Source organism: Cnephaeus nilssonii, assembly GCF_951640355.1.
Source record: "Cnephaeus nilssonii genome assembly, chromosome: 7".
Lineage (NCBI taxonomy): Eukaryota > Metazoa > Chordata > Mammalia > Chiroptera > Vespertilionidae > Cnephaeus > Cnephaeus nilssonii.
Genome location: NC_137078.1, coordinates 32,869,285 through 32,877,371, shown reverse-complemented (window position 1 = coordinate 32,877,371; position 8,087 = coordinate 32,869,285). Strand labels below are relative to the sequence as shown.

General features: G+C 46.5%; 1 pseudogene across 1 annotated transcript; it reads right to left on the bottom strand.

Moving 5' to 3' along the window:
• Positions 1–5,841: 5,841 nt before the first annotated feature.
• LOC307102567 (solute carrier family 25 member 16-like) lies at positions 5,842–7,446 on the bottom strand (annotated as a pseudogene). The gene has a single exon. The product of its transcript is annotated as a solute carrier family 25 member 16-like (transcript).
• Between the last annotated feature and the right edge of the window lie 641 nt (positions 7,447–8,087).

Below are 8,087 nucleotides of genomic sequence, written 5' to 3'. Positions count from 1 at the left end.
CAAACCAGTCAGAGACCTAATTTTCCACTTCTTCGTACATTTTGAAGTGCTGATCAGAAAGTGCGTGTGCCATCGATCAGAACAAGTGGTAATCTGAAGGAGCAAGTTCTGGTGAATACAGCGGGTGGGTTAATACTTCCCAGGCAAGATCTTTTAATGTGTCTTTAACTGGTTTTGAAGTGTGTGATGGTGCATTATCATGAAGCAAAATTACTTTGCCGTGTCTTCTGGCCCATTTTGGTCATTTTATGATCAAAGCGTGGTTCAAATTGATTATTTGTTGTCAGTAGCGATCAGTATTAACAGTTTCACCTGGTTTTAGAAGCTCATAATACACCACACCTTCCTGATCCGACCAAATGCAGAGCATTGTCATCTTTCCAAAGCGATTTGGCCTTGCAGTCGATGTTGATGGTTGACCTGGATCAACCCATGATTTTGTGCGTTTGGGATTCTCAAAATAAATCCACTTTTTATCGCCAGTCACAATTTGATGCAAAAAAAGGCTTTCTTTCATGCCACTGAAGCAACATTTTACTGATGACTTTTCAGTTTTCCATTTGTCTTTCGTTCAGTTGATGTGGCACCCATTTTCCTTCCTTTAAAATCTTTCCCATTGCTTGTAAATGATCGGAAATTGTTTGCTGAGCAATATTTAATCTTTCTGCAAGTTGTTTTTGCGTTTGACACGCATCTTCATCCAATAATGCTTGTAATTGTTGATCTTCAAACTTTTTCGGTTGTCCTGGACGTTCTTTGTCTTTCACATCAAAATCATCACTTTTAAAGCGTTTAAACCAGCGTTCACAAGTATCTTGAGATGGAGCATGTTCACCATAAGCTTCCCAAAATATACGTTCAGCAGCACTTTTTTCCAAAATAAAGTAATGAATTAAAACTTCCCGCAAATGCTCTTTTTTTGGCACGAAATTCAACATTTTTAAGCGTAAAAATATCTATGATGTTAACACCTTCACAAAATTTGACATATGAAGTTTTGAAGCTTGCTGTCAATACAACAAAATAGCATACACATCAAATCGCATATATATCAACATATGTGTAACTCCATCTATTGAACAAAATCTGCATTATTAAGCAGTACACCTCGTATACTCCTGGTACAAGCATCTTACTGACACATTTACAACAAGGGACTGGCTTGTGGCAGCTACAATATTCACCTCCCACCCCCTCAGGGGGCATCAGGCTTCTCACACCTATACCCTCTCTCTCCTCCCCTGCTCTCTGAACAGGAGCAACCTTACCCTAGCATTTCATTTAGAATTTGGGGCCAGCTAATCCTAGGGTGACTCAGATTCCTGTTGCCCTTGGCTTCCACCAGAAATGCAACCCTCTGAGGACATGTCTCCTTCCCCTAAACCCTGAATTGTTCTCACCATTCTCCTGCTGACCTCTCCTCCCTTCTCCTCACTGCTCCTGGAATTTCCTATCACCCTTCCCTAGTATGTCCTCTGGGGACCAACATAAGGTAAACAACACCCCAAACCTCAGTCTTTTCTCCCCAGTGCTCCTTCACTCCTCCCTGAGGGCTCTTCCCAGCCTTCTTTACCACCATCTCCAGGGAAGGTGGCTCAGGACGTGGGGACCCAGAGGAGACCAGCATTGTCTTACTCCCCCTGGTGCTTTGCTTGTCCTCTCCTTTACAAAAACATCCTTTGATTCTCCTGCCATCCACCTCTTCTCCCCTCTGCTTTTCGTCATGGGTGTCCCCTACCAAACACTGGGTCTCCCATTATAGTTATTGAAGAATTGGCTCACAGTATTTCCTCTGCTCCAGCACTTACCATCACCTTGGGAAATGACAAAATCTGGCTGATGATTCTCTTAAAACCCTGGCCTCACAATTCCTTGGCTTCTTCAAATGCAATGACTTTTATCTGCTCTCTACTCAGCTACCTACAGCAATCAAGTGGTCTGAAGCACAGAAACCAGGAAAAAAATGGAGACAGATGAACAAGAAGTAAAGAGGAAACATAAAAAAGATGGCAGGAGCCCGGATTTTTCTCTAGGAACAGCTCGGGAGCTCAGAACTCCATTTTGAGGGTGGAGTTTGACATGCTGAATGGATGATTTCATGTGGGTTAAAAACTTAGACTTGGTTTGGTAAGAAATGTGAGCATTCTGGTTAATAAAACATTTTGGTTTAAAGAAAAGGACTATGCACACATTATTAAACAAAGAATAAAACACATGGAAACCATTATTTGCTGAATAATAATATCCACTGCATTTACAGAGCACTTCTGCACATTTTATTTTAATCTCAAAACAGTCCTGTCCTGGCTCCCCTGTATGACCTTGCAATGACTCAGTCTCATTGTTCAGAATCCAGACCTGAGTGCATTGTGTCAAATGAGGCTGGCTTAACTAAAAGGTTCTCTGGGGCACTAGGGGCGGGCTGGTGGGCAGAGAAAGGTAACCAGCATGCATAGAGCTGGGGAGCAGAGGAGGGAGCCCAATCCTGCAAGGTTCCCCTGACTAAAGCATTTGCCCTAGTCTGCGGAGCCTATGCCAGGCGTCAGCAAACTTTCTGTAAAGAGGTAGGAAATAAGACAATGTAAAGCAAATAGCATGGCTATGTTCCAGTAAAACTTTATTTACGAACACTAAAATTTGAATTTGATTTGTCAACCATTTCTAAGTGTAAAAACCATTCTTAGCTCATGAGTCATACAGAAACAGTCAGTAAACTGGATGTGGCCCACAGGCCACAGTTTGCTAACCCCTGGTCTGTTCCAATATACTCATAAGAAACAACTTGGGCCCTCACCGGTTTGGCTCAGTGGATACAGCATCAGCCTGCGGACTGAAGGGTCCCAGGTTCGATTCCAGTCAAGGGCACATGCCCGGGTTGCGGGCTTGATCCCCAGTGGGGGGGGGCGTGCAGGAGGCAGCCAATCAATGATTCTCTCTCATCATTGATGTTTCTATCTCTCTCTCCCTCTTCCTTCCTCTCTGAAATCATTATTAAAAAAAGAAAGAAAGAAAGAAACAACTTGATAGCTGGCATTCTGTTCATGAACTGACGATGGTAAGGTAACAGCTGCCATTCTGAATACTTACTCTGTGCCAAATACGTTGAAAATACTTTATATATTTATTATCACTTACTCTTCATACAACCATGCCATTTATTTTGCCAATCCCACTTTACAGATGACGAAAATAGGGCTCTGGGAGGACAATCTGCCTGAGATCATACAACCATTAAGGTTAGGAGATTCTTCATCAAAGGCTGTGCTCTTAACTAGGGTGCTAGAATGCCCCCCATGCTAGCTCTCCATCATGTACATTTCCGGGTCTCAGGTTCCCTAACCCTACCTAGCCATCCTCCTATATCTTTCTACTGCTGGCTGCTTTGACTCTTGCTTTCACCTTCTCTTTGCTCCCCACCTGAAGAGTTATGTTCTCCTTGGCCTGGAAATTGTTCAGACTGGACACCTGGAAACCTTTATCTTCAACTTTTCCCAAATACATGGGTTTGGGTCATGGGAGCTTGAGCCAAGATAAGGTACCTTTCCTGGGGCCAATGGGAATGGTTAGAGCCAAAAGGTGAGCTTCATTCACCCCCCTTACAAGGTGCTGAGTGTCAAAGCCAGAAAAACCTAGACCAATGTGAAGTCTAAGGATGAGAGAGCCCGGGAGGAAGAGGCACCAAAGTTGGGACATGGTCAGAGCTAAAGGGGAGAAAATGAAACAAAGTTCTGCATGGGTTGGCTGCCCTGGATGGAACAGAGAGCTCCAAGGCTGTGCTTCAACTGTGACCAGCTTTAAGGGTCACTGGGCAGGCAGGCCTGGCTTGAAGGTACATGGTCAGAGCCGGCAGGCTTATCCTCCCCTCTTGTGAGCAGAAATGTTCCTGGGCACCACTTGGCACCTTCAGCTCTACCCCATTATTGAGCCCAGCCCTAGGGAGAGGCTCTCACCTGGGTCCAGATGAGACTATCCCAGTGCTGTAGAAAAGTGGGGCTCAATCCTGGCAAGGCTGATATCTAAGGGGCATTTTCGGCAGTGATGGCACTGCTGGGCACTGTTGTTCCAGAGAAGTCGGTTCATTTTGAGGCCAGACATCAGAGTCAGGTCCTGGTGGACAGGGATAGAGAGGTCACCGAAAGGGTCCAGTCTCAGCAGAGAAAATGCAGTCCATCCGATAATCGAGGCTGAAGTCCAGTACCCACAAGGACCAAGCAATCGTGGCAGAAGATGAGGATGCACAGCTACCTCTGGGGTCAGCAAGAGGAACACCAGGTCTCACCAACTGGAAGGGAAGAGAGCCCAATCGTCTGCCAGGCTTGGGAGGCAGTGAGAAACTCAGGGCTGGACAGGTTTTCTTAAATAGTGACCCCCAAATTGCAAACTGTAAATTAGGCTAGTATAAGATTAGTGAGATTAACCACATAAAATCTTAAGAACGTCTGTTCATCAAAAGCACTATGAAGAAGTGAGAAGATGAGCCACCAACTGAGAAAAGATATTTGCAACACACACAACCAACAAAGGATTAATACCCTGAACATGAACTCCTACAAATCAGTTCTATAAAAAAAGGCAGAACACATGGAAGAGAACATAAATTAGCAAAAAATTAAGAAGGTTGACAATATCAGAGGATGTGGAGCATTCCATGCTGGTGGACTATAAACTGGTCTAACCACTTGGGAAACTATTTTAGTATCTTAAAGTAAACTTGGAACTATAAATACCTTATCACCTAGGTATTCTACTCCTACACGTATGCTCTAAGCTAGGGTTTCTCAACCTTGGCGTGATTGGCAGCTTGGACTAGATAATTCCTTGTTGTCATGGGCTGTCCTGTCTGCAATAGGATGTTTACAGCATCCCTGGCCTCTACACACAAGATGCCAGTGGCAAAGGTCCTTAGTCCAGGCATGAAAACCAAAAATGTCCGGGACATTTGCTGAATGCCCCTGACGTGGCTAAAAATCAATGGGGCCTTTCCTTTGCTTTAGAAAAATGCCTGTACCCAGGAGTACATGCAGTGGTGACTTGGTCTTCACTACTCAACCCCTTGTTGAGAAGCACTGGTCTAGGCTCATAGGAACTAGCCAAGTTCTACAGAATAGTCATAGCAGCACTATAAAAACAGCTAACCGCATAAACACAGCTCCTCTCAAAAGGGGGACTAAAAACAACATAAATATCCAACAGAAAAATGGACAACCAAACTGTGGTAATTGATTGCAATGAAATATTACACAGTTAGTTCCAAAACTGAATAAACTTCTCCTAACAATATAAATGACTCAGATGTTGGGGGAACAAAGTTATAGAAGACTATATTTAGTATAAATATTCCTATAAAGTCTAAAACATGCAAAATTAAATAGTATATTATCTAGAGGTACCTACATAGGTGGTATGATAGATTGTATTTCCCAAAAATGAATGCAAGAATACTTCTGGTCCCACTTGCTCTTCCACACGGTGCCACCCCCACCCCCCCCATTAAGAGGTGAGCCTTTCCCCTGAGGCCCAAGTGGGACTTTGTGACTGCTTCAGACTCTATGTGACTCTCAGGCTGGGTCACAAAAGGCGATACAACTCCACCTGGCTTTCTCTTTCTGGATGCTCACCCTTGGCACTCAGCCATCATGTTGTGAGGAAGCCCAGGCCACATGGAGAGGCCACGTGGAAAGAACCAAGCCTCCAGGCCTTGGCCAGGCTCCAACAGCCAGCGAGTAAGTGAGTCATCAAAAGCCCTCAGGTGAGCAGCCCCCGCTGATGCAGTGTGAGGAGGAGATGTGTTTTCTGTACAGAATCCTGCCCAAACTGCAGACGTGTGTGTGTGTGTGTGTGTGTGTGTGTGTGTGTGTGTGTGTGTGTGTGTGTGTGGAGAGAGAGAGAGAGAGAGAGAGAGAGAGAGAGAGAGAGAGAGAGAGAGAGAGAAAGAGAGGAGATAACTATTGTTTTACAACATAGAACTTAGGAGCACAATTACAGATGCAAAGATTACTGGTGGGGAATGGGGATGATTAAGGGCAGGTGGGAAACTGTGTGTCACAGAGAGACCTAGCCTGGTGGCTGAGCCTGCTCTAACGGTAAGTGAAACCACAGACCTTTCCTACTCCTGAGCATCTGCTGTGCGTTCTTTGCAGCGTCAAAGAATTGAAGAAAACCCCAAGCCCCAAAGGGGAAGAAAGTGTCCCGACTACACAGAGTGGGCACAGCCAGGCCCACCTGCCCGCTGCCCTTTCGTGTGGGCCGAGCTTTCCGCAGGGCTAGAGGAAGACTGGGCAGTGAGTGCTCTCCTTGGGCAAGGCTCTTCTGCCTGTTGAATCAGCACTGACAGTTATCTGTTGACATTTGGGAAACAAAACCAAAAGCCTTGAAAAGACAGAGTGAGCATTGTGCCTCGGAGCCATTGGGGATATTCAGAGCTGGTCCTGAGCAGTGGCGTGAACACTGGACACTTATCTTCCAGAGAGAAGGTCTTTGTGGGCAGACTTGGCTCTCGGGGAGACTGTGGTGTTGGAAAGCTCTGACGTGGGTGCTCCCTGTATGAGCTTCCCTTACTCCTGTTGAGAATTCCATGTTATATGGATCCAGCATTTACCAGGTGTGGAGATAGCAAGCACGGGCCCTCAAGGAGAATTCTGCTCAATGTCAGGGATTCCCAGAAGAGCCAACTTGGGGCAGGTGGGAATGGGGGGGAGGCTGGAACTGAGCAGCAGCCCCGTTCTGGGAGCTGGGGCATACCCCTCATTCTGTTCTTCAAATGAGCAGAAAGCTGAAGGTGCCTTTCAAACAGGAAACGGTGACCTAATGGTCTCCACCAGAGAGCAGGTTTTGGGGCAGGATATTGTCTGTGCTATTGCTCCAGCAACACCACCACAAAGTAAGTTTACGTGAGTTTTCAAAACTAAGACAATAGGATAATCTGATGAAGGCCTGCCAAGAAGGGTGGGCGCCTGGGAAAGCCCAACACTCTCCAAGGTACCAAAAGTAAAAAATAAAACACCTACATGTAGAGCCTGTTCTGGCATCAGGCCTCAGTAAAGTCCAAGGAACCACTTCCTTTGTGTAAATTGTTTTGAACGCATGAATAATCCCTGTGTAAGTGTGTTCCCCTTTCACCTGGAATGCTAGAGGGTAAGTACAAATAACCATGTCAAGAGGGTAAGTACAGATAACCACTGTCAGACCTGCCCTGGATCCAGCCATTAATCAGTGCCCATGACCAGAAATCCCCAGCTTTGTAGTAATGAACGTTTTATAGTGCTCAAACACCATAAACTGGATTGCACCACAGGGAAAGATCCGAATCATTGCACCATTCCCTTTATACAATCCAAGGGGAACAGCACACAATGTAGAAAATACTCCTAAATGTCTGTAATGGTGATTGTGAACTTGTACTGAAACTTTTACCAGATCCAAAGGAGCAACTGTTGTTTTAGCACAGCATCCTGCCATACCTCCCGCCAGAAGGAGCGCAGCCAGTAGAAGTCTCAGTGGATGGTGGCCCTCCTCTCCTGCCGCCTTTGGTATCACGGGGGTGGGCATGAGGGTGGGGTTTGGGGGGGCACAGCCAGGGCCGCCCGTTGCTGCCATCAGGACAAGGGCCATGTCTGGAGCTTTAGTCGCCAATTTACAATCCAAGGGCTGGGGCCATAGCCATTGGCCAGAACTGAGAGGGCACCTACGACTGCACAGGTGGGGCAGAACAACCTGGTTTGGTGAGTTTTTATACAAATACTAGAGGCCCAGTGCACGAAATTCGTGCATGGGGGTGTGTGTGTCCCTCAGCCCAGCCTGCACCCTCTCCAATCTGGGACCCCTCGAGGAATGTCCAGGATCTGGCCTAAATGGGCAGTCGGACATCCCTCTCACAATCCAGGACTGCTGGCTCCCAACCACTTTACCTGCCTGCCTGCCTGATTGCCCCTAACCACTTCTGCCTGCCAGACTGATCGATGCCTAACTGCTCCCCTGCCCGCCCAATTGCCCGTAACTGCCCTCCCCCACAGGCCTGGTCACCTTTAACTGCCCTCCCCTGCTGGCCCAATTGCCCCTAACTGCCCTCCCCTGCCAGCCTGGTCACC